Genomic DNA, 27,069 nt, shown 5'->3' with positions numbered 1-27,069 from the left:
GGCAGTTGCATGTGAACAGCGCGTAGCGTAGTGCAGTTGGAGGTGAGCCGCTAGCAGTGGTGGATGTGGGGAGAGAGATGGCAGAATTTTGAGAGCGGACGATCTGGACCCGTGTCCGTCAGAAAAAGGAAATTTGTAAGACTGGATGTCACGAACTGATATATATTTGATGAACACTATTAAGGTAAATACATTGTTTATTCTCTATCAAAATCTTTCATTTTCTAACTATGCCTATCAGTAGTTAGTGAATTCAATAGTTAGAATCTTTCATGTACCTGGCAGCATTGGCGCTCGCTGTATTGCAGTAGTTCGAGTAACGATGATTTTTGTGAGATAAGTGATTCATGAGAGGTATAGGTTATTGTTAGTTAGGGGTATTCTTTTGTAGGGATTATTGAAAGTCAGATTGCGTTGCGCTAAAAAAAAAATATTGTGTGTCAGTTTAGTGTTGATCAGAATAAGTAAAGAGAGAAATGTCTGACTACGTTCAGTTTTGCTCAGCTGTTTGAAAATCAAATAACGTTAGAGGTTTACCAGCATTGTCATTCTTAATTTTTCTAAGAGAATGTTTCAGATTGAAGTATGAAAACAGGAAAAGCGTGTACTGAACTGTGGAAAACAAGCAAAAAAAAAAAAAAACAGCGAACGGTACAACGTGTGCAACATCGAGTACTTTGACTGACCATGGCGTCGTGGTCGTGTGCTTAAGGTGTTGGCATGTTAAGGAGGAGGCCCGGATTCAAATCTCCCTCATGTCCCATTTCCACAAAAATTTGAACTGTCCGTCCGGTCACTGATGTGTCTGTTCGCTATATTCAAATTAGTGTCTGTATCGTTGTGTATTGTCCGTTTGAAACAGCAACGTGTAAGGAAGTGACATCCAGACGTACGTGCCTCCTATTTGTTTTACACAAGTACCACATGTTATGCCTCTTGCGTTCCGTTTTGGTACTTTGGACTCTTGGATTCCGTCGTTGTAACAAAGTTCACATCCGCTTATTTGCTGTTTTTGTTTCTGTGAGAGGTGTATGCCGCGGGGGTTACCCGAGCGGTCTTAGGCGCTGCAGTCATGGACTGTGCAGCTGGTCCCGGAGGAGGTTCGAGTCCTCCCTCGGGCATGGGTGTGTGTGTGTTTCTCCTTAGGATAATTTAGGTTAAGTAGTGTGTAAGCTTAGGGACTGATGACCTTAGCAGTTAAGTCCCATAAGATTTCGCACACATTTGTACATTTTTGATATACTTGTTGATACGAAAAAAACGTATGGGACCTGAAGATGGCAAAATGAATTGCCGAAACCGGTAGCGTTCGATATAAAATAAAATAAAATGGCTCTGAGCACTATGGGACTTAACAGCTGTGGTCATCAGTCCCCTAGAACTTAGAACTACTTAAACCTAACTAACCTAAGGACATCACACACATCCATGCCCGAGGCAGGATTCGAACCTGCGAGCGTAGCGGTTGCGCAGTTCCGGACTGAGCGCATAGAACCGCGAGACCACCGCGGCTGGCCAAAATAAAATAGCCTAAAGTACACGGATGTTAGTAAAGTTTATTGAACTGAGAAATCTGAAGGGTGTTGCGATGGGGAGTTACCTTTGTAAGCGTTGTCGCTTTTTTATTTTCTTTTTTTCCTTTTGGTATACCCTGTAGAATGTTGTAGCTTGCATTAGTATCGTACTTGGAGTGTAATGCGTATAACAAGTGTTCTCAGTGAAGTTGCGAGCAGAACATCCTGTACTTTGTTGTATCGCTGACAGGTAGTCCCTAGAGACAGTGTCGTGAGGGATGAAGCGACAGAAATGAAATATTAAGATCGCAGAGAGAAGTGGCTGCAGCGATTGTCCCGCTGTGTGTGACAGCTGCCTGCAGCAGCCGCGGCACGCACTGCGGCGATTAAAACGTCATCTGAGCTCGCGGCTCGCACCAGCGCTGTGCGCATGCGCGGGAAGCCGCGCACTCTCCTGCGTCACAGTCTGCTCCCGTGCTTCTCTTCTGGCGCCGAGCGGGTCGTTTCCTGCAGCTGACGAATAACTTCCAGAGGAGTTCAGAGGACCACCTACCCAGGTAGCGGACATGTAACACACCACTGGCCATTAAAATTGCCACACCACGAAGATGACATGTTACAGGCGTGAAATTTAACCGACAGGAAGAAGATGCTGTAATATGCAAATGATTAGCTTTTCAGAGCATTCACACAAGGTTGGCGCCGGTGGCGACATCTACAACGTACTGACATGAGGAAAGTTTCCAACCGATTTCGCATACACACACAGCAGTTGACCGGCGTTGCCTGGAGAAACGTTGTTGTGATGCCTCGTGTAAGGAGGAGAAATGCGTACCATCACGTTTCCAACTTTGATAAAGGTCGGATTGTAGCCTATCGATATTGCGGTTTATCGTATCGCGACATTGCTGCTCGCGTTCGTAGAGATCCAATGACTGTTAGCAGAATATGGAATCGGTGGGTTCAGGAGGGTAATACGGAACCCCGTCCTGGATCCCAACGGCCTCGTATCACTAGCAGTCGAGATGACAGGCATCTTATCCGCATGGCTGTAACGGATCGTGCAGCCACGTCTCGATCCCAGAGTCAACAGATGGGGACGTTTGCAAGACAACAACCATCTGCACGAACAGTTCGATGACGTTTGCAGCAGCATGGACTATCAGCTCGGAGACCATGGCTGCGGTTACCCTTGACGCTGCATCACAGACACGAGCGCCTGCGATGGTGTACTCAACGGCGAACCTGGGTGCACGAATCGCAAAACGTCATATTTTCGCATGAATGCAAGTTCTGTTTACAGCATCATGATGGTCGCATCCGTGTTTGGCAACATCGCGGTGAACGCACATTGGAAGCGTGTATTCGTCATCGCCATACTGGCGTATCACCCGGCGTGATGGTATGGGGTGCCAACATTGGTTACTCGTCTCGGTCAGCTCTTGTTCGCATTGACGGCACTTTGAATAGTGGACGTTACATTTCAGATGTGTCACGACCCGTGGGTCTACCATTCATTCGATCCCTGCGAAACCCTATATTTCAGCAGGATAATGCACGACCGCATTCTGCAGGTCCTGTACGGGCCTTTCTGGATACAGAAAATGTTCGACTGCTGCCCTCGCTAGCACATTCTCCAGATCTCTCACCAACTGAAAACGTCTGGTCAATGGTGGCCGAGCAAGTGGCTCGTCACAATAGGCCAGTCACTATTCTTGATGAACTGTGGTATCGTGTTGAAGCTGCATGGGCAGCTGTACCTGTACGCGCCATCCAAACTCTGTTTGACTCAATGCCCAGGCGTGTCAAGGCCATTATTACGGCCAGAGGTGGTTGTTCTGGGTCCTGATTTCTCAGGATCTATGCACCCAAATTGCGTGAAAATGTAATCACATGTCAGTTCTAGTATAATATATTTGTCCAATGAATACCCGTTTATCATCTGCATGTCTTCTTGGTGTAGCACTTTTAATGGCCAGTAGTGTAATAAATGGTAAAAAGCCTTAAAACCGTGTATTCATTCTGAGTAGTAGTCGTGTTAGCAATGGCGTAACTGCGGTAATACAGCAGGGGCGAGTGCCCGAGGACGGGCAAAAGAAAATTGGAAGAAGTAAGACGATGGAGGACGGGAAAAAGTAGGAGAGAATGTGGGGAAATGAACGTAAGGGTCTACTCACCGAATGAAACCTACGAAAAGTCGGGGTTTCTTCTCGAGGGTTGTGCTACGGTACAGGACCTGAAGGCCGAATGCGAAATTTGTAACTGTCCTGTGGATCATGAACAACTGTATGGAGAATTTTTGTACTACAGGATGTTGCTCTTGAGCTACAATTCCATCGCACTATGTAGAACAAAAGAACTCTTGCAGTTAATTAAGATACGGTGACGAAAGTGTCTTCCAGAACATGAGAGAAGCTGATAGTTGCTGTCTCAATTCCTGCTGTGAGAGGTCCCGTAGCAAACTTAAGCTCCTAGTTTCATGTCTCATAACTTCTGTAGGACAAAGCTGCCTCAGTAAACTTGCTCTTCTTACTACAGAAATGGAGGGGAAAGAAAAACGTAATCCAGACAGAATAATTGGGCAACTTGCTGCAGAAAATGCATGAAAACTATTATTTTGATTAAGTCAGACATCTGGGAGTTCAAAAATGGACAAAGGTTTAATAATTATTATTTTCTTTTTGTTAAAGCAAATGTAATTGTAGCATTCGCAGCAGTGTAGTCACATTCAGTGATCATTTTACATTGTGAAAGTACAGGGCTACTACAAATGATTGAAGCGATTTCATAAATTCACTGTAGCTCCATTCATTGACATATGGTCACGACACACTACAGATACGTAGAAAAACTCATAAAGTTTTGTTCGGCTGAAGCCGCGCTTCAGGTTTCTGCCGCCAGAGCGCTCGAGAGCGCAGTGAGACAAAATGGCGACAGGAGCCGAGAAAGCGTATGTCGTGCTTGAAATGCACTCACAACAGTCAGTCATAACAGTGCAACGACACTTCGGGACGAAGTTCAACAAAGATCCACCAACTGCTAACTCCATTCGGCGATGGTATGCGCAGTTTAAAGCTTCTGGATGCCTCTGTAAGGGGAAATCAACGGGTCGGCCTGCAGTGAGCGAAGACACGGTTGATCGCGTGCGGGCAAGTTTCCCGCGTAGCCCGCGGAAGTTGACGAATAAAGCAAGCAGGGAGCTAAACGTACCACAGGATGGTGCTCCACCGGACTTCCATCATGGTGTTCGGCATTTCTTAAACAGGAGATTGGAAAACCGATGGATGGAGATCATGATCAGCAATTCATGTCATGGACTCCACGCTCTCCCGACTTAACCCCATGCGATTTCTTTCTGTGGGGTTATGTGAAAGATTCAGTGTTTAAACCTCCTCTACCAAGAAACGTGCCAGAACTGCGAGCTCGCATCAAGGATGCTTTCGAACTCATTGATGGGGACATGCTGCCCCGAGTGTGGAAGGAACTTGATTATCGGCTTGATGTCTGCCGAATCACTAAAGGGGCACATATCGAACATTTGTGAATGCCTAAAAAAACTTTTTGAGTTTTTGTATGTGTGTGCAAAGCATTGTGAAAATATCTCAAATAATAAAGTTATTGTAGAGCTGTGAAATCGCTTCAATCATTTGTAATAACCCTGTAGTGATGTGGAGAGCTTTTCAGTTACAAAAAAGTAAGATTATTTTTCTGTCGTGTGGGAACTTCATAAGAACAACGTTGGTCAGTTTTAATTTTTATTCAAGACTTTAAATTACTTTTGCCTACAATACTCTTTTGCGTTACTGATGCACTCAAATAATTGCAGCCTAACTAGCGGGAATGGGACGAGATGTGGATGGGGGATTCAACCAAAAACTGGGGTGACGTCGGCAGGGAGGTGGAGCGGGGCAGCAAAGCCGAGTTTTGGCCCGGACATCCGTTACTCATAATCACGCCATGCCAATTACTCGTTGTTTCTAGGCTTCGCCCTGCAGTCTGCAAGCTGCGGACGTGCATCACAAAGATCTCCACCTCGCAGTTGCACTACTCTTACAATAACCATTGATAAGTCTGGCAAGTGTCAGGGTTCGAAATTTTGTTTAAGTTGTGGTGGTTGATAGTGTGCAAATGACAGCAGAAGGGAAAAATGCTGCGCAAAGTGGGATTCAAGTATCTAAAAGCAAATTACATACGATAAGAATCCCGTAGACGATATGGACAAATGTGTTACTAGGCACCAGGTTCAGCGACATTATGAACAGTAAAAAGAAATACTAACTTTGAGAAACCTTCACACCTTTTGGCATACAGAGCTGGGCTTCGAGGCTAACGAGGAAACAGAAAAAAAATGTATGCGTTTTGGTGTTAAAAGAGCCGGCCGCTGTGGCCGTGCGGTTCTAGGTGCTTCAGTCTGGAACCGAGTGACCGCTACGGTCGCAGGTTCGAATCCTGCCTCGGGCATGGATGTGTGTGATGTCCTTAGGTTATGAAACTTCCTGGCAGATTAAAACTGTGTGCCCGACCGAGACTCGAACTCGGTCGGGCACACAGTTTTAATCTGCCAGGAAGTTTCATATCAGCGCACACTCCGCTGCAGAGTGAAAATTCTCATTCTGGTCCTTAGGTTAGTTAGGTTTAAGTAGTTCTAAGTTCCTGGGGACTGATGACCTCAGATGTTAAGTCCCATAGTGCTTAGAGACATTTGATTTGTTAAAAGAATAAACGAATCGTAATGTATGCGAACGAGATGACATGATTTTAAAAAAATGGTTACTACATTACCTTTTAACAAAAAATTTCAGCATCTAAAAGAAAGTAGCCATTGCTTTATTCTGACGAAATGTAGATTTTAGCTCATAACACTGCATAAATATTGTTGAACTGTGCCAGATTCATGCATAAATAAATAGAATGCACCTTTAACTACAGAGTGACATTTCTTTTGATGTGGAAACGTTATTTGCAATTACTCCAGTGAACTCGATATGCAAAAAGAAAAGACTTTAAAAATCTGCTGTTCTCCTAGAATTTAATATTGTGGTAGTAATTTGCTGTGCATGCCATTCACTTACGCTTTAAATTTGTATCGTGTTTTAAAATCTTGAACATGGCTAGAAGCGGCAACTGTAATGTACTCCTCGTGTAGGAAATCAAATCAGTTGCAATAGTACAAGGTCTATTGAAAACCCGTTGAGCTGGGTTTCGATAACTTTAAAAACGTCTTCTACAGAAGGATGAATGACTAACACTTACAATGGTTAACATACACATGTCAAAATAAAGTTACATGGCAAGAGGAGAAACAAATCACTGATTTACAAACAACTTTTACACTTACTGGTTACATGGTGTTGTGGAGGTACGTTAAATGTGTAGCCATGAGGCACAGATGATCACATTCACTTCCATGATAAGAAAAACCACAAAACTTCGTGATGACTATCACTAGAAAGTGCTTCACAAATGTAGAAAGTGAATTGATGTAGCGGCGTTGTCTCTTGAGTTGAGGAAAATTTATGACGATGGAGGCCACGGAAAAAATGCTCAAAGGCGAGGGAGACAATAGAACTGAAACAGCTAGAAAACGACTGTTGTTGTTGTTGTGGTCTTCAGTCCTGAGACTGGTTTGATGCAGTTCTCCATGCTACTCTATCCTGTGCAAGCTTCTTCATCTCCCAATACGTACTGCAGGCTACATCCTTCTGAATCTGTTTAGTGCATTCATCTCTTGGTCTCCCTCTACGACTAAGTTATTAAAATACTGATATAGAAAAGAGGGACAGATTTTCGTGTGTCACTGTTGGGTAACAGATCTCTACCCAACACAGCTGATCTCAAGGCATCCGCAGTCGGCGAACTAACTGCGAAGTATTTCGTACAGCTATGGATCGTCAACTGTGTCTGTTCTTTCAGACATGAATGCAAATATTGTTTTATTGCTGATGCAACTACACGTTTTGTGATGGCAAAGAAAATATCTTATTCATAACAGACTGCGTGTGGAGTTTTTTGGGTCTAAAGGCCAAACCGATATTTTGAGAGATTGTACATTTGGGATAAGCTGTCCACCAGCCTCTCAGAAACAGAGGAGGGACTTGAGCAATAAATATGCGATACAATTATACAGATAGAGAAGCCAATACATAGAGCTAAAGAAGTCAACAAGAATGGATTAATAGTGCTCTCAGACAGCCTCCGTGGTGTGTACGCTGCTGTGGCAACTACAGCAGTTCTTATCGATTCACTCGCAAAACATCAAGCAGGTACGCGGGCGAAATGTGAGTGTAAAACATGTGCTCAGTCTGGCCGTATGACCTACATTTCATCGGTTGTTAAATTCCGTTTGCTTCTGAACACACATTAAATTCGATAAAAAGCGTAATTCTCATCAGCAGACTTGGATAATAAAAAAGGATTAGAAAAATATGAATTAAAATGAAATGATAGAGAAGAGACTTGTGTTGCTGACAAAGTTAATTACATGTCAAAGGGCTGAATCGGCTTGAAAGCTGAAATTTATGCAGATCAGTGACTCCGTAAACGCTGTTTCGCAGCAAGTCATGCGTGGCACATGCTACATTTAGCATTTAGTCTAAAAGATACTGTAATAGTCGTAGTATTAGTAGTAGTAATTGTTTTTTTGTCCACATTGTAGCAGAAGTAATGTACAAAACGACATATTCTGTGAGTAGTAATTGCAGTCTTTCTGTGCCGTGAAGTAAGATCATCTGACGTCCACTGCAGTTATGGATTAGTTAATATTAAGATAAAAATTAATTATCAAAATTTGTAAATGAACGCGCAAGTCTCGTTCTTTTCTTAAGAATAAGATATTATAACGTTGACAGTGATGGCGTTAAGAGGTGAAAGTAGGGTAATTACTTAAACTCACCAACCTCTGTAACCGAGTTTGCTAACTAACGCTTCTATTGTACCGCAAGAGTCAACGGTAGCCATTAAGAATCCTGCTGATGGAAGAAAATTTCATCGCCGGTATATGTCCAGCGAAGGAAGGACAGCTGGTGGGGTAAAGATTCTAACCACGAGACTTTACGCCATCGTCTTGGATCAAATTCCAGCCGCTTAGTGCAGAGTTACGGCATATGTCACTGTTAATGTAGATTCCTTCGGAGATGGCCCAGTTGGTGCTCTTCGAAAGGAGTAACTTGTGTGCCGGCACCGAAGTTTCACGCCATAGTCCACGCTTCAGATGAAAATCACACAAATTTCGTCCAATTGAAACAAAATGGCTGTATTGTTGGTTACTGCACCTACATAGCAGATGTGTTATTAAACACATGTGCTGTGTCAAACGAAAACTGGACACAGAGCAACGTCATTGTTATATCCCCGTGACAAAAAGGCGCGCCATTATCTGTATTCATATGGTCATGGCAAGTTACGCTTATTATAATTAATCACCATTTATAGACTGCCCTTCGTCCTGACACCTGTTTTCTGGTACTGCCGTTACAGACTTGGTAACGCCTCGATTGTGTATACAAGTCAACATAATTGATGGTCATTCTCGAAATAAAGATTAAAATAAATTTACAGCAGTCTTCGAAAAAGTTCTGTTGTGGACTGGCAAGACAGCCAATCCACAATGACGGGTAGCCGAAAGGCACGCGTTTAAGCTCACGCAGGATGGCGTGAGGTCTGGAACAGGTCAGGGATATGAGACTAGCAAAAATAGTACGTATCTGTTGGAATACTTAACTTTAATCCATAATTGGTGAACATCGGTCTGATGGCACATGCATCACAAGATAAATAGCAATTGATAATGGCGCCTTGCTAGGTCGTAGCAAATGACGTAGCTGAAGGCTATGCTAACTATCGTCTCGGCAATTGAGAGCGTAATTTGTCAGTGAACCATCGCTAGCAAAGTCGGCTGTACAACTGGGGCGAGTGCTAGGAAGTCTCTCTAGACCTGCCGTGTGGCGGCGCTCGGTCTGCAATCACTGATAGTGGCGACACGCGGGTCCGACGTATACTAACGGACCGCGGCCGATTTAAAGGCTACCACCTAGCAAGTGTGGTGTCTGGCGGTGACACCACAAGTTCTATATGTATAAATTGTATGAATGAACAGAACAATATTCACTGCTAGTCGATCAGTTATTATGATGTTATACAACATGCTTCTGTCATTTAGATAGGTCACCATTTGGTGAGATTTCAACTTGCACTTGAGAATGGTTACAAAGAAAAATCGTGAGTGTATGAAATAAATAACTAGTAATTTGTAGGGTGATGGTGGAAATTTCTCGTAAAACGGCAACTTATGTAACGCGAATGCCACGAGCCCGCGGCTGTACTTGGGAAATAGGGCCGTCTATAAAATATCGATGTACCGATATCGTCCATAAAATGTCGATATAAGAAAGCAATTAGTCTTCCGCTGATTTATCGATACATCGCTATCTAAATTTTGGTATTGAAAGCCGATCTTTTTATTTTATATATTTTTCCGCAATTTTTGGTAAACATTTCAACTTGTTATTTGAAGCTGTAATAGAACATAATTTTAGTTTCACTGTGTGAAGGAGTCTTACTGCTTTTTGAGCTTTCAACACGTCCAGTCTTTCTCTTTTACCGTGTGAAGCAAGTATAGGTGGCACAAAGAAGAAATCCAATTGCATTGGAGAGTGGCGGTGTGAATGGAATAGCAAGACTTCTAGCTCACCAATTCAGTTAAAAAACAATTTTAACACAACTAGTGTCCTATTTCTTCACATCGGCATTCTTCAAAAACAGTTTCTGAAAATGATGGCCGGCCGGGGTGGCCGAGCGGTTCTAGGCGCTACAGTCTGGAACCGCGCGACCGCTACGGTCGCAGGTTCGAATCCTGCCTCGGGCATGGATGTGTGTGATGTCCTTAGGTTAGTTAGGTTTAAATAGTTCTAAGTTCTGCGGGACTGATGACCTCAGCAGTTAAGTACCTTGGTGTCAGAGCCATTTTTTGAAAATGATGAGCAAAATTCGAAATGATAAGAATGTTCTTCGCGGTGTGCGGAGACGTGTGAGGGGAAATGCTGACGTAATCGGCGCTCGGCGCTACCAACAGAAGCTGCAACGTTTGAGTTCAACAGACAGTTTTGACACTACGGCTCGTAGGCCGCTGGCGTTTGCAGGCGGAAAAAAAAGAAACACGAAAGTCGAAATGAAGTGTTCGGGACAAATCCGATATGTGACAAAACCGAATGACGGACCCATCGGACACCTTGTATTGCGCCGCTTACACGCAATTACCATAGTTAGCAAAGTGTTATCGCCAAGCATCATTTTCCTTTCAATTCTTGCTTTACGGGGGATAAGCAGGTTGCTAGCTTGTTGACATACGGAATATCTAATAATGAATCAGTACTTAAATATACAGTTCTAAAACCGGCAGTATATTTACAACGTGCAGCCGACATTTTTGTAGGTCAGTAGGTCGATATGATTTCCTCCCTGTATCGATACGTTTTATCGACAAACCAAGCGACAGTTATGCTATAATTTTAATTATCGATACATCGGGCTCCCGATCTTTTTGAAAAATATTGCGAATTTGTGTACTGGCTCTCGTTTCTGAGCTAGTCGAGTCCAGTTGTTCCCGAGAACAGACTCTGGTGACGAGTGGGCCGCGATGAAGACTCACGAGTTGAATCTAAGGGCACACAGAGACGATGAGTTCGGAGCTGACGTCACAGGACTCTTTGGCGACTTCAAAGCGAATAAACAGAGCTCATTTCTGATCTCTGATATATTCCACTGTTGTGTTACCCGAACCTCTGTGTTGCCGACCTGAGAATATTTTCAGATGACCTTTACAGGTTGGCTTGCCGCAGGAAATAGCCTCCTACGCCGTGCGCTGGGCGTTACGTGCTCGTGTTGCTCCCTGGCAGTCACGTGAACGAGATATTTTCCCGCTTAACAGCGGCGCTGTTACGAGGTTCCCGAGAAAAGCTCCCGGCGATGGCGACGCTGGGTGGAGCGCAACAGTTAACACTGGCTTTGAGGGTTAGTCGCACTGTTCAGCCACCAGTGTTTGGTGCTGCTCGCTAGCGCTATAGTCGAGGGGGAGATAGAGAGCCTGTATACAGAGAGAGTGGCCATAGATGAAGTTGCCCGTTATTGGTTGATTACCTTTGGCAGAAAAATGGCGCCATACGTCTCACGCGCTTCCTATGTTCGCCGTGCTTTTGAGTTGAATTGAAGTTCAGAGGACTTTTGGAAACGATTAAAAGGTATTTGAATTATTGAGAGACTTATTATACGTTGTGCATGCATGTTCGATTTAGTTGTATATCGTTTTTAGTACGTAATTAGCGTTTCCGATCTTAAATACGAGTTGAAATAATGAAGCGTTTTGTGATGAAGTCGGTAGGCATACATGTTTGAAGTAAACACGTTAATAATTGTACAGTATTGTTTCTGACATCTGTAATTCGTTCTGCAGACGTTCGTAAACGATGCCAGGTTGCGCTGCATTTGGTTGCTCCAATAGAGGCGAAGGTGGATTTCGCATGTTAGCATTTGCACGTAATGAAGAAAGACGAAAGCAGTGGGCATTCGCAGTCAACAGGGCTGACATAAATCAAACAGGAGACTTGTGGAAACCAACCAAGTACTCTTATCTATGCGAACTAAGTCGTTTTTGCTTTTTACTACATATAAAACAATTTGCAATATACATAGTTAAATTTGAAAACAGACCTGTAAATTGGCTGTGTGAAAATTATTATAACACATTATTCTTATAAACAAAGGCGTTTAACGAATGATTTCGCCATATTGTCTTGTGCTTCTGGTTCGGTGAGTGTGTACTCCACTACTGGCCATTCAAAAGTTGGCAGAAAAATGGCCGCCGTATCGTCCGGTTGGCCACTCTCCTCTAGGGGGAGACATTTCCCACTGAGCGTGTGGCTACCACGCCTGCGTAGCTAAGAGGATGTGGGGGGGGGGGGGGGGGGGGAAATTGCCTGTGCTGTACCGTCTCCTAATTTGTACCGTCTGCTGTAAAATTCGTACGTCTTGTACTAACCGACATTTCGTGAGGTCAGCGCAAACTACGTGCTTCTTGGAGCCGTAATGTCAGCTATGAGCTCTGTGTGTCGATGAACAGTTTGTATGAAGACAGCGTTGATTTGTTGTAGTTGTCATCTAACTTTTTGTGCACTTGCCGAAGATAATTACTGTTATAAGGTAAGCAACAGCATAATGTTTGTGGGTGAACGTATATAAAATAATCTTAGTTTTCAGACAGTCATTAATCTGTATTCGTTGTGGTTTGTTTGTAGGAAATTAATAAAGAGAAAATGTTGACGTTGCCTACAATGTGCCGCTGTAAGTATTCGACATTGTATCGGTACAGTTCGAGAAACTCGCACGTACAGTGAGCTTTGAAAACGCGTTTAGCGTTATTAGTGGAACATAATGTTTAGAAATGATGTCCTGAATTTGCTAATGTGCTCTATATGATGAGTTATTAATTAATAATTACTTTGTATTACAGTATTGAAACAGAAAAGCGTTACGGAAAGTAGAGCACACATGAACTACATTTAGCTGGAACAGTCTATCTAATGGGGACCATGGATGAAATGAATGTGCACGCTTATTAAGTGTCCCTAATTCGAAAGTTAACGTGCGTACTGAAAATATTTTTTTGCCCGCTGCACAGTATTTTCCAAAGAAGTTGAAAACGAATTGGAAGACCGTATTCCTACATTTGAGGAGATTGTGTTCCGTTTAAGCACGTCGAACGTAATAAGACTTCCTTTCGGCGTTACAGAAGGAAACAGACTGCCCCATAATTTTATTGCAGAAGAAGCCATGACAGGCAAAAAGTAGGATGAATGCGAGGGAAATGATAAAAGCTTCAAACAAACAACCAGGGCCTAGCCAAGGAGCATGTAAGCTGACGAACAGTCCATGGTTAAAAAAAACGCTAACTGAATAAATAAATCTAAAACTAAAGCTACACATGTCAAAAGGAAGAGATTTGGAGACTGCGGGGAAGTCGTGACAGAAACCCAGTCGTAAAACAGAGGGATGGTGTAGCGAGTTGTGCGACGAAGATCGAAGGGAAGAAATGATCGGATATATGAAATGCAAAATGTGGATTGATGCGAAATGTGCAGGGTTGGGGAGAGGAGGCAGAAATTTATAGTTCAGTGCCTGCAAATAGTGATATAAAACTAAAATATGGAATTTATCCTTGAACTTAAAATAGTACATTTCTGTATGCTCAGGAACATAGTTTATAGAATAGCACAATTTAAGCACCCGCTATTACAAATTAGGAAACCAGATTACTAATTTGTAACACATGCAGATGTTTAGAAAATGAAGTGTAGTGTTTATGTTTCTCAGAATTACCAGTTAGTAAATCAGATACCGAGAACAATATCCTCCACTTAAGGATGGCATTGTTCAAATAATTTTGCAACTTATTGTTTTGGATACAATAAATAAATCTCAGAAATGCTACAGTTCAGGCAACTCTCCCCTAAATCAGCTGCCTGTCCGATATCATGCCGCAGCAGCTGTGTGTGAGAAACAACGACCTCCTCCGCTGACTGTAGAGTTAGTGGCGTGTATTACTTGTCTGACATAAACCCGCCAGGGTAGCCGAGCGCGCTAACGCTCTGCTACCTGGACTCGGGTAGGCGCGCCGGCCCCGGATCGAATCCGACCGGCGGATTAACGACGAGGGCCGATGTGCTGGCCAGCCTGGATGTGGTTTTTAGGCGGTTTTCCACATCCCGCTAGGTGAATACCCAGCTGGTCCCCATGTTCCGCCTCAGTTACACGGCTCGCAGACATCTGAACACTTTCGCACTATTCCATGGATAACACTCGACGCAGACAGTTGAGGTGCAATAAGCAGCAGGAAGGGCATCCGGCCACCCCTTAAACATTAACATGCCAAATCCGATTTACGACGGCTGACCCTGCGTCACTGCGGGACGAGGCTCAAGCGATAGATAGATAGATAGATTTCTTGTCTGACACAACTTTACCGCTAGTCAGCCACAGGCTGGGTGGGATTTGTTAGCACTGACATCGACGTTGTTGACACAATGTAAATATATGGGGTGTAATATAATTAGTATCGAAAACTGACATGGGTGAAGGTATGCGGCAGATAACTGAAGCAAAAACGTGTCACTAAGCATGGATCCGCAGACGAGCCGTCCATTTGTGAGATACACTGATCAGCCAAACATTGCGACCACCTGCTTAATAGCTTGTTTGTCCGTCTTTTGATTGAAATACGTCACTGATTCTACGTATCAGGGATCCAGCATTTTGTTGGTAGATTTGTGCAGGTATGTGGCATTAGATGTATACGCACAGGTCATGTAATTCGCGTAAATAACGGGCCGCTGATAATATCTACGCGAAGATGCACTCGACAGCGACCCAGATGATTTCAACATCATTTACATCAGGCGAATTTGGTCGCCAAGACATCAACGTGAGTTCACTATAATGCTCGTCAAACCACTGTAGCACGATTCTGGCTCCGAGACACGACAATTAATACTGTTGAAAGATGACATCGTCGTCGGGGAAAACATCAAGCATGAAATAATGCAGGTGGTTCGCAACTGTGAGTGTGTCTTCGATTACTACCACAGGTTCCATGCAAGCGCAGGAGAATGTCTCATATAGCGTAATACTGTCTTCTCCACAGCCTTCGTTCGTGACGCGCTGTACATGTCGAGCCGCCGTTCACCTCGATGACGGCGTTTGTGGAGGCGACCTTTGACCTATTGTAGCAAAAATGTGATTCACCCGAAGAGCCGACACGTTTTCATTGATCAATGGTCGAATCCTGATGGTCCCGAGCCCACTGCAATCGTAACTGACGATGTCGTCGGGTCAAAATGTGGACACGAAGATGTGGTCTGTTGCGGAACTCCATGTTCGACAATGTACGATGAACGGTGTGCTCCAAAACAGTTGTGCGTGCACCAGCATTATCGTCTTACGGCAGAGGTGCCAAAAAATCACCATTTATCCAACTTCACAGAGCAGACGAGCCTCCGAACACCACGTTCTGTGAAGAGTAGTGGACGTCCAACCATTTAGCGCCGAGTGGTGGTTTCCCTGCCTTTCTATCTCTTTCCGTAGATCCTCACGACAGTAGCACGTGAACATTCGACCAGATTTGCCTTTTTCGAGATACTCGTTCACAGGCTCTGCGTAATAATAATCCGCTCTTTGTCAAAATCGCGGATCTCAGTGGATTTCCCTGTTTGCAGCCCATATCTTCGCTAGGGTGATCCCCATCCGTGTCTGCTTCAGTTACAAACTTTTGTTACCACGTCACTTGTCCTCAACGCCACCAGGCGGCATCCAAAGTCGCGATGGATAGTGGTCATAATGTTTTGGCTGTTCAACGTATTTTCGAATGTGTGGCTACGACCTGCCACTTATTTCAGAATTCGGTAGAAATGAATGTGAAATCTTAAGTTTTTCTGTCAAGTCGCCATGAAATTGAGCTCAAATTTGACCCACGTCTATTTTAACAAGAAATAATACTGTTTCAGGATTTTACTGGTACAGAGTACTGCATGCTTTTAACTATTAAAAGAGGAGTCTGTTGTAAGTGAACAACACTAATGGTCCATCATCGACAAGGAGAGAAGCAATTATCGTCGAAACTAGAAGGAGCCACACAACAGGTGATCATGACAGCACTCTAACCTGCAGTCTTCATTGAAAGGTACCTCGTGGTTCCTCACTTCATTCAGCATTACTACTCTCCATATCGGTGATGGACTGTGTCACAGTTAGCATTATTGACTGATCGGCTGGGTGAATTTCATCGAGTACAATATAGTGATACATTATTTGACGAAAGGTATTATTAAATTGTTGTTGTTGTGGTCTTCAGTCCTGAGACTGGTTTGATCCAGCTCTCCATGCTACCCTATCCTGTGCAAGCTTCTTCATCTCCCAGTACTTACTGCAGCCTGCATCCTTCTGAATCTGCTTTGTGCATTCATCTCTTGGTCTCCCTCTACGATTTTTACCCTCCACGCTGCCCTCCAATGCTAAATTTGTGATCCCTTGATGCCTCAGAACATGTCCTACCAACCGGTCCCTTCTTCTTGTCAAGTTGTGCCACAAACTCCTCTTCTCCCAATTTTATTCAATACCTCCTCATTAGTTGTGTGATCTACCCATCTAATCTTCAGCATTCTTCTGTAGCACCACATTTCGAAAGCTTCTTTTCTCTTCTTGTCCAAACTATTTATCGTCCATGTTTCACTTCCATACATGGCTACACTCCACACAAATACTTTCAGAAACGACTTTCTGACACTTAAATCTATACTCGATGTTAACAGATTTCTCTTCTTCAGAAACGCTTTCCTTGCCATTGCCAGTCTACATTTTATATCCTCTCTACTTCGACCATCATCAGTTATTTTGCTCCCCAAATAGCAAAACTCCTTTACCACTTTAAGTGTCTCATTTCCTAATCTAATTCTCTCAGCATCACCCGACTTAATTGGACTACATTCCATTATCCTCGTTTTGCTTTTGTTGATGTTCATCTTATGTCCTCCTTTCAAGACACTGTCCATTCCCAGAATGAGATTTTCACTCTGCAGCGGAGTGTGCGCTGATATGAAACTTCCTGGCAGATTAAAACTGTGTGCCGGACCGAGACTCGAACTCGGAACCTTTGCCTTTCTCGGGCAAGTGCTCTACCAACTGAGCTACCCAAGCACGACTCACGCCCCGTCCTCACAGCTTTACTTCTGCCAGTACCACGTCTCCTACCTTCCAAACTTTCTGTAAAGTTTTAATCTGCCAGGAAGTTTCACTGTCCATTCCGTTCAACTGAATTATAATAACAAAATTATGCCATTGGATTCGAAAATACTTACATGTCGACAAGGCGTTCAACCCTAACCGTCCTTTTTTTTCGAATAAAACTTCAGCTGTATGCTTCAGTGTTGGCTGACTTTCCCTACTTCCGAAGTAGTCCTTTCGACACACGACCACAGATTCTTTCGATTGCCTCCTCCGGCAGAGTGTTGGCAGTCGACCACTTCTGAGGACTCCACGTTAACAAGTGCCGCGCTGGTTCGCACTCAAAAGCAGGCCACAGTAAAACTCATCGTTGAGCCCAGAATGAGTAGCTGCATGTTCTTCCACGTCACAGAGGTTGTGTTTCTCCTACCGATCGAGGTGCGGTGACAGCGACATCTGGGAATGTATCCGCTCCATCTGTAATATAAAGGATGATAAAGAGTTTCCGTTTGAGGGCGTTCCTGCAGCGCACATGCAACGTAGCTGCTGCGGGTATACAGGGTCTTTCCGTAAGGGCGTGCAAAAGTTTAACACGGCATAGGGAATGCTCCAGTGAACCATTTGAGGTCGGGAACCTGGCTTCGCAGCCACCAGGTTAAGGAAATAACAGGAATAAAATCACATTACTGTGTACTTTTTATTTAAATTTGTTGCAGTTAACGGCAGATACCATCACTGATATAATGAACGTACCACTCGTACTGTATCTTACAAAATGTGTTGAAACTGACGGCAATCAACCACATTGAAAGCATGACACCGGCAGACAAGATTCTGACGCACCCTGACAAATATCCCTGATGTGATTCGCTTCACATCACAGGCGGCTACAATTCTGGCACTAATTCTGTTGTGTTGGCAGAAGAGCCAACACCAAGTTAACTGGTGGAGACCGAAATGCACGCGTTTTAGCTCACGCAGGCTGGCGTGAGGAGGGAAGAACTATACTGACGTGAGGTCTGGAACATGACAAGGAATTACAATTCAGAAAGCGGACGTAATTAGTTTGATACTTAACTTTAATCCATTAATGATGAAAGTCGCTCTTGACGGTACGTGATTCACAATATTATCTGTTCAGAATACATTCGTAGTAACTGAATGTGGCGCCTTGCTAGGTCGTAGCAAATGACGTAGCTGAAGGCTATGCTAAACTGTCGTCTCTGCAAATGAGAGCGTATGTAGTCAGTGAACCATCGCTAGCAAAGTCGACTGTACAAATGGGGCGAGTGCTAGGGAGTCTCTCTAGACTAGACCTGCCGTGTGGCGGCGCTCGGTCTGCAATCACTGATAGTGGCGACACGCGGGTCCGACGTATACTAACGGACCGCGGCCGATTTAAAGGCTACCACCTAGCAAGTGTGGTGTCTGGTGGTGACACCAAAAATTCCATGTCCGTATCCACTGGGGTCTGATACACAAGTGACTGTAGATATTCCCATAGGAAATAATCGAGGGGATTCAGGTCAGGCGAACTCGCAGGCTATGGAATAGGACCGCCCCTTCCAACCCAGCGACAAGGAAATAAGGCACTGGAATGGTTGCGCATATCCACACTGAAGTGAGGCGCTGTACCGTCATGTTGCATCCATGTCCTCTCACGAACAGCCAAGGGTACGTTCTCCAACTCAGGTACAGGTCGCCATTCACACGGCTGAGTAGAAGATGTGACCCAGTGAGATTGTCGCCTACAATGCCAGCCATGAATGTACGTGTAAATAAACAGCAAAGTTCGTGTAAACTTGTACAAATGTTAGTTATAGTAAGGTGGAAAACAGCAGTGCAAGACAAAGCGGCAGACAAGTTTACTTCCATATCTGCTTAACGTGGCTTCTCCAACACCAGGTTCCCTGTGCGGCTGGTCCCGGCGGAGGTTCGAGTCCTCCTTCGGGCATGGGTGTGTGTGTTTGTCCTTAGGATAACTTAGGTTAAGTAGTGTGTAAGCTTAGGGACTGATGACCTTAGCAGTTAAGTCCCATGAGATTTCACACACATTTGAACATTTTTTGAATCAGGTTCCCTACCTTATATTGTTCTGTGGAGCACTCTACATGTCCTGTTACATTTTTGCACGCTGTTGCAGAAACAAACGGTTTAAATGGCTCTGAGCACTATGGACTTAACATCAGAGGTCATCAGTCCCCTAGAACTTAGAACAACTGAAACCTAACTAACGTTAAGGACAGCACACACATCCATGCCCGAGGCAGGATTCGGACCTGCGGCCGTAGCGGTCGCGCGGTTATAGACTGAAGCATCTAGAACCGTTCGGCTACATCGTCCGGCGTTACAGAAGCACCCTGTATACACTATGTTGCATGTCAGTATTACTAGTGTCAAATAGAAACAGAAAATGGGAAGACTTTGGCATAAAACTATTGATTTTGCAGCCCTAAAATATTTCCAAAGAAGAATTGTACCTCTCTTACTTGTGGCAATGGTGTAAATTAGCTGGCACTCTGTTTCGAATCTACACTGATTACTTTCCGCATTAACAGCCGTTTAATTCGCCTTAATGCCAGATTACAAGTTTCGTAATATTCAGTTAAGCAGCCATTCGTGTGCCAATGGCTGAGCCGGAATGAGAGAAACACGCGGCAGTAATGCGGTGTGCGTGACTCCGTGCCGTTATACGGCGGGAGCCGAACGGCGGTGGGGAAAGCGAGTCGGGGACATGAGTGAAGTAAAGTAAAGTGAGCGCTCTTCTTAATGAAGCGGCACGGCGTGGCGCTGCGGTCGCGTTGTCGTAATCTGGCCGCCCCGACGTCGGGGAAAGACTTGTCGGCTGCCGCGGCTACACGCCAGTTACTCATGTGCTGCCGCAGTATCTGAAATGTTGTCCCCGGACAGCTGACGTCATACACGTGAAACCATCTAGCAGCATGATACACCAATTGCGACACAAACAACGCTGATAACTGGGCAGTATGAAGGACGAGAAGAGTTAATTTTATAATAGATTGTCCTATATCATAGTTATGGTTTAGCCGGCCGCTGTGAAGAGGGGTTCTCGGCGCTTCAGTCCAAAACCGCGCTGCTGCTATGGTCGCAGGTTCGAATCCTCCCTCGGGCATGGATGTGTGTGATGTCCTTAGGTTAGTTAGTGTGGTGTGCGTACTGTAAGACCTTCAGTACACACACCATCGGATTATTCGACTTGTCGCTCTAACGAAGTAGGCGAGTGTCAGCAATATGTCTCGTGGTCTTATCGTGGCGTGTTTATCTTCTGCCGTTAGGTCAGACGATAGAAATGCCACTTGCATGCTTAGAGTAGCAGATTGACGGTGGCCAACTTTAAACAGAACTTGATTAATTTTCACACACATTTATTAAAATAATAACAAGCATAAAAATTACTTAGCTTGGTTCTGGATGCTATTTATAATTGACAGTCTGAAGTTCCTTTGGTATTGGTACATTAATCTTATTCTCACATATATCTCTGACACTTGACAAAAGTATCTATACATTTATCTTCATGGCTATCTACAAGAATATGGTAATCTTATTAGGCGCAGACTGAAACTTGACTATAGATTGGTACAGACAAATGTAGAACTCGTACAGACTGGTACAGACTAATGCAGACTGGTACAGACTGACTAATCGGAGGTCTGTACACTCATTATAATACCTCGCGCATTCATGTATCACTGCGCGAGTGTGATCTGCAAGGAGAAAAGGTTCTACGTTAGCAGCAATCTCATTGGCTGCGTTACATATAAATACGTGGATCAGCGGAAGCAGAATTTGGTCCGTCTCTATGGCAGCGCCATGTCGTAGTGCGGAGACAGACGAGCGCTGCTCCTGCGCTGTTGTGCTTAGCGGGGCGCGCTCTAGTGGGAAAGTTGTGTACGCGCTGACTACGCGGAACTGTGAACACAACAGTTAGGTTTAAGTAGTTCCAAGTCTAGGGGACTGATAACCTCAGATGTTACGTTTGTTGGTTCACATGGCTCTGAACACTATGGGACTTAACGTCAATGGTCATCAGTCCCCTAGAACTTAGAACTACTTAAACCTAACTAACCTAAGGACATCAGACACATTCATGCCCGAGGCAGGATACGAACCTGCGACCGTAGCGGTCTCGCGGTTCCAGACTGTAGCGCCTAGAACCGCATGGCCACTCCGGCCGGCGGAGTATGGATAAACGTTTGCATACTTTCTGTATTCAGATACCAAAACGAACCGTAGAAAACAGTCACAGCCACTCGTTCTCCGACTTCGACGCTCTACGGATATGGGTTTCGCTAACGATCAGTTTGCCTTCCCGCACAACATACTAAGCGTTGTCAGTGTTTTTTCTTGGCAGTACTGTCTCCCCTTGTAAAAATACTTTGTCACAGATGGTGAGCGTTGTCTGTTACTGTTCAACAACAGTTTAGGCATGCCAGCTAATAACATAAGCAAGCTATTTTCGCAATTTATTTCTTACTGGTTGGTTGGTATCTGCCACGGACTTTTAAAAACGGTAACGCCGTTAACTGATTCGTTCAACATTAATAATTAACGAGTAGACGGCACTCTCTCAGAATTAATGGCACCCTTGAGAGAGCCAGCCATGCACCTCGTGTGCAAGATCTATGAGACAGACCAAATACCGTCAGAGTTCGAGAAGAATATGGCTATTTGAATTGCAAAAACGTCATGTACTGACAGGTATGAATATTACCGTAGCATCAGTTTAGTACGTCATAGTTGCAAAATATTGACACGAATTGTTTACGCCGCGCGGGATTAGCCGAGCGGTCTCAGCCACTGCAGTCATGGACTGTGCGGCTGGTCCCGGCGGAGGTTCGAGTCCTCCCTCGCGCATGGGTGTGTGTGTTTGTCCTTAGGGCAATTTAGGTTAAGTAGCGTGTAAGCTTAGGGACTTATGACCTTAGCAGTTAAGTCCCATAAGATTTCACACACATTTGAACATGTTTGAATTCCATCCCCTTCCTTCCCCATTCCGATGGGACTGGTGACCTCACTGTTTCGTCCCCTCCCACAAATCAACTAACCATCTACGAAGGGGTGCTGAAAAGTAATGCCTCCGTATTTAAAAAAAACTCTTTATGCTTTTTAAATAAAGCAAACGTTATTAACATTGTACATGTCTTTCGTGTCTACATACCTATTTCTCAACATAGTCACCATGGCGACCAATACATTTCTCCCAACGAGAGATCATTTTGTTGATACCGCCACTATACAATATTTGATTGTTGATGGAGCCACAACCTCACCTGTGCTTGCACCGCTTCGTCTCTATTAAAATGAAGACCTCTAAGGTGTTCTTTAAGTTCTGGAACCAGATGAAAATTGGGTGGGAGCAAGTCGGAACTGTATCGATGTTAGTGAACCCAAGGCGTCGGTCTGTTGCACATGGCAGAGCACTCGTATGTGATCTGGCAGTCTCATGCTGAAGGAGAGGAAGCTCCACGTGTGGAGGAACTCTTCGAATTCGAAACTCTACTATAGCAAGCTGTTTCCGATACACCGACATAGCTACGTTACATACCGCCATGTTAGACACTACAATTGGGATACCCCTCTATTCGGAGGGTTGCAAACATACGTGATGTTTCCGACCTGGGGTCGGAGAAACCAGCATAAGGAGACATGGAAGTAAACTTGTCTACCGCTTTGTCTGGCATTACTGTTTTCCAGCTTATTTACAACTGACATACGTTCAGGTTTATTGGTACTGTGCTGTTTGTATAGAGGTACATTCTTTATTTCCTGGAAGGAAACAAAGAGGACGAGCCTGATTATTAGAAAGTCATGATGCACGTTTTCTTTATTTTACTTGTCCGTAGGGTGGCTCTGTTGTGTCGTATTTACATTGCCCCATGATAGAACGTGCTGCTGGCCTCTGTGACCGAGCGGTTCTAGGCGCTTCAGTCCGGAACTGCGCGACCGCTGCGGTCGCAGGTTCGAATCCTGCATCGGGCATGGATGTGTGTGCTGTCCTTAGGTTAGTTAGGCTTATGTAGTTCTAAGTTCTAGGGACTGATGACCTCCGATGTTAAGTCCCATAGTGCTCAGAGCCATTTGAACCATTTTTGAACCTATGAACAGACGTAAAAGTTAGGAGAGATATACATAAATGCTGAATGTCTTTACTCCAATAACAACTACTGTGAACAAGAAGGTAATCTAAAACCGCATAGCTAAATCCAAACGACTCAGAACAAAACATCTGTAGTTAATAAAATAAGTATTATCATAACCATTCCCTTCTTAGACCGTTGAAGATGCCTAAAACAACTAGTGAACTACGTTTGACGTAAAACAAAAATAAAAATCAGTGTTTAAAGAAGACTAACAGTCGTTATTATCTACATAATAAACGGGAAATACATCACAATTACATCACATTACTTCTTTAAGCTATTCAGAAATGTTTGGGACTCAAATGTTGTCCCACAGTCAGCATGTAAATTACTGATTTCTTACATATCACACCGTCCCACTGAATCCTTGCGAATTAAATTTCGTCTTTCCCATTATAAGACGAAGATCTGAATAACCAAAGGACGTGTTACAGTTTCTTGTCATATAACCCGATTTATTTACAAGACAAGAGACAAACGCAGGTGGGAACTACTGGAGATTGCATTAACTCTTGTGACATGTGGCCTACTTTGTGGATAGCGTAATGAGATGCGGCACTACCAGTTCCATCCGAAGTAGGGTCGGCAACCGCCACCGCTGCCTTGAACAGATTTCCGTGCCACGTTTCGACAGACGTCTAAAATGCGATTCTTTGCTGACGATGCTTTGTTGTAAGGTAAGGAGCCGAAGTTGAGTGAATGTAGGACGACACAAGATGATGTCTAGTTGGTGTGGTGAATGGCAGCTATCTCTAAAGGTAAAAAAATGTAAGTTAATGCGGATGAGTAGGAAAGCTGAACCCGTAATGTTCGGATACTGCATTAGTAGTGTTCTGCTTGACACACTCAGACTCGATTAAATATCTGGGCGCAGCGTTGCTAAGCGATATGAAACTGACCGAACATGTGAGGACTGTGGAAGGGAAGGCGAATGGTCGACTTCGGTTTATTGGCAGAAATTTAGGAAAGACTGGTTCATACACTACTGGCCATTAAAATTGCTACACCAAGAAGAAATGCAGATGATAAACGGCTATTCGTTGGACAAATGTATTATACTGGAACTGACATGTGATTACATTTTCACGCAATTCGGGTGCATAGATCCTGAGAAATCTGTACCCAGAACAACCACCTCTGGCCTTAATAACGGACTTGATACTTCTGGGCATTGAGTCAAACAGAGCTTGGATGCTGTGTACAGGTACAGCTGCCCATGCAGATTCAACACGATACCACAGTTCATCAAGAGTAGCGACTGGCGTATTGTGACGACCCAGTTGCTCGGCCACTATTGACCAGACGTTTTCAATTCGTGAGAGATCTGGAGGATGTGCTGGCCAGAGCAGTAGTCGAACATTTTCTGTATCCAGAAAGGCCCGTACAGGACCTGCAACATTCGGTCGTGCATTATCCTGCTGAAACGTAGGGTTTCGCAGGGATCGAATGAAGGGTAGAGCCCCGGGTCGTAACACATCTGAAATGTAACGTCCACTGTTCAAAGTGCCGTCAATGCGAACAAGAGGTGACCGAGACGTGTAATCAGTAGCACTCCATACCATCACGCCAGGTGTTACGCCAGTGTGGCGATGACGAATACACGCTTCCAATGTGCGTTCACCGCGATGTCCCCAAACACGGATGTGACCATCATGGTGCTGTAAACAGAACGTGGATTCATCCGAAAAAAATGACGTTTTGACATTCGGGCACCCAGATTCGTCGTTGAATACACCATCGCAGGCGGTCCTGTCTGTGATGCAGCGTCAAGGGTAACCGCAGCCAAGGTCTCCGAGCTAATAGTCCATGCTGCTGCAAACGTCGTGGAACTGTTCGTGCAGATGGTTGTTGTCTTGCAAACGTTCCTATCTGTTGACTCTGGGATCGAGACGTGGCTGCACGATCCGTTACAGCCATGCGGATAAGATGCCTGTCATCTCGATCGCTAGTGATACGAGGCCGTTGGGATCCAGCACGGCGTTCCGTATTACCCTTCTGAACCCACCGATTCCATATTCTGCTAACAGTCATTGCATCTCGACCAACGCGAGCAGCAATGTCGCGATACGATAAACCGCAATCGCGGTAGCCTACAATCCAACCTTTATCAAAGTCGGAAACGTGATGGTACGCATTTCTCCTCCTTACACGAGGCATCACAACATCGTTTCATCAGGCAACGCCGGTCAACTGCTGTTTGTGTATGAGAAATCGGTTGGAAACTTTCCTCATGTCAGCACGTTGTAGGCGTCGCCACCGGCCTCAACCTTGTGTGAATCCTCTGAAAGCCTAATGATTTGCATATCACAGCATCTTCTTCCTGTCGGTTAAATTTCGCGTGTGTAGCGCGTCATCTTCGTGGTGTAGCAATTTTAATGGCCAGTGGTGCATGTAAAGGAGGCTGCATTTAAGACGCTAGTGTAACCTGTTCTGGAGGTACTGCTCGAGTGTTTGGGAAACGTAGCAAGTCTGATTAAAGCAAGACATCGAAGAAATTGAGATGGGGGCTGCTAGATTCGTTACCGGTAAGTTCGAACAACACGCAAGTGTTACGGGGATGCTCCTGGAACTCAAATGGGGATCACTAGCGGGAAGGCGACAGCCGTTTCGGCGGGCACCAAAGGAAAAATTTAGAGAACCGTCATCTGTAGCTGGCCGCAGAGCGATTTTACCGCTGCCAACATACATTTCGCGTAAGGACCACGAAGATAAGATTCGAGAAATTAGGGCTCATACGGCGGAATATAGATAGCCGTTTTTCGCCCGCACTATTTGCAAGTGCAACAGTGTATTTGGGATTGTACAACAGTTTAAGATCCTTAGACGCCAGGAAGGCATCTCGCCCAGACGGTATCCCTGTAAGATTTTATGTTGACTATACTACAAATGTTGCACAATCTTATCCGTCATCTATCAGAGATCAATGGAACGGCGGAAAGTTCCACGGGATTGGAAGAAGGCCCACGTCATAGCAATCTATAAAAAGGGTAGAAAATCGGATGCACATAATAACCGGCCAATTTCACTGACATCGCTTTGTTGTAGAATCATGGAACATATTTTGTGTTCAGACATAATGACCTTTCTAGACTCTAAGAAGCTCATACGCAGAAACCAGCACGGTGTTAGGAAACAGCGGTCATGCGAGATACAGCTGGCCCTCTTTGTGCATGATACACGACAGGCTCTAGATACCGGCTCCCAGGTTGGAGCCATATTTCTCGACTTTCGAATGGCGTTCGACTCAGTTCCGCACTGTCGCTTGCTACAAAAAGTGCGCGCTTACAGTCTATGACATATGCGGTTGGATAGAAAGTTTTCTAACAGACAGGGAGCAGTATGGCGTCCTGAATGGGGTGACTTCAACAGAAACAAGCGTAACTTCAGGTGTGCCCCAGGGCAGCGTAATAGGTCCGCTGCTTTTTACGATTTACATAAACGATCTGGTTGATGGTATTGACAGCGGCCTTAGACTGTTTGCCGATGATATAGTAGTATCACACGAAAGTTGTGAACAAATCAATGAGGATTTGCAGAAAATAAATGCGCGGTGTAATGAGTGGCAGTTATCTCTCAATATCAGTAAATGTAACCTACTGCGTATAACAAGGCGAAAATCCCCATTA

General features: G+C 44.5%; 1 protein-coding gene across 1 annotated transcript in view; it reads left to right on the top strand.

Moving 5' to 3' along the window:
- The window catches only part of LOC124616600 (breast cancer anti-estrogen resistance protein 3 homolog), a 1,084,307-nt gene that overhangs the window by 476,787 nt on the left and 580,451 nt on the right, over positions 1–27,069 (top strand). The window lies entirely within an intron of this gene.

The sequence above is a fragment of the Schistocerca americana genome, chromosome 5 (assembly GCF_021461395.2).
Source record: "Schistocerca americana isolate TAMUIC-IGC-003095 chromosome 5, iqSchAmer2.1, whole genome shotgun sequence".
NCBI classification, from domain to species: Eukaryota; Metazoa; Arthropoda; class Insecta; order Orthoptera; family Acrididae; genus Schistocerca; species Schistocerca americana.
This window is presented reverse-complemented; position numbering and strand designations above follow the sequence as displayed.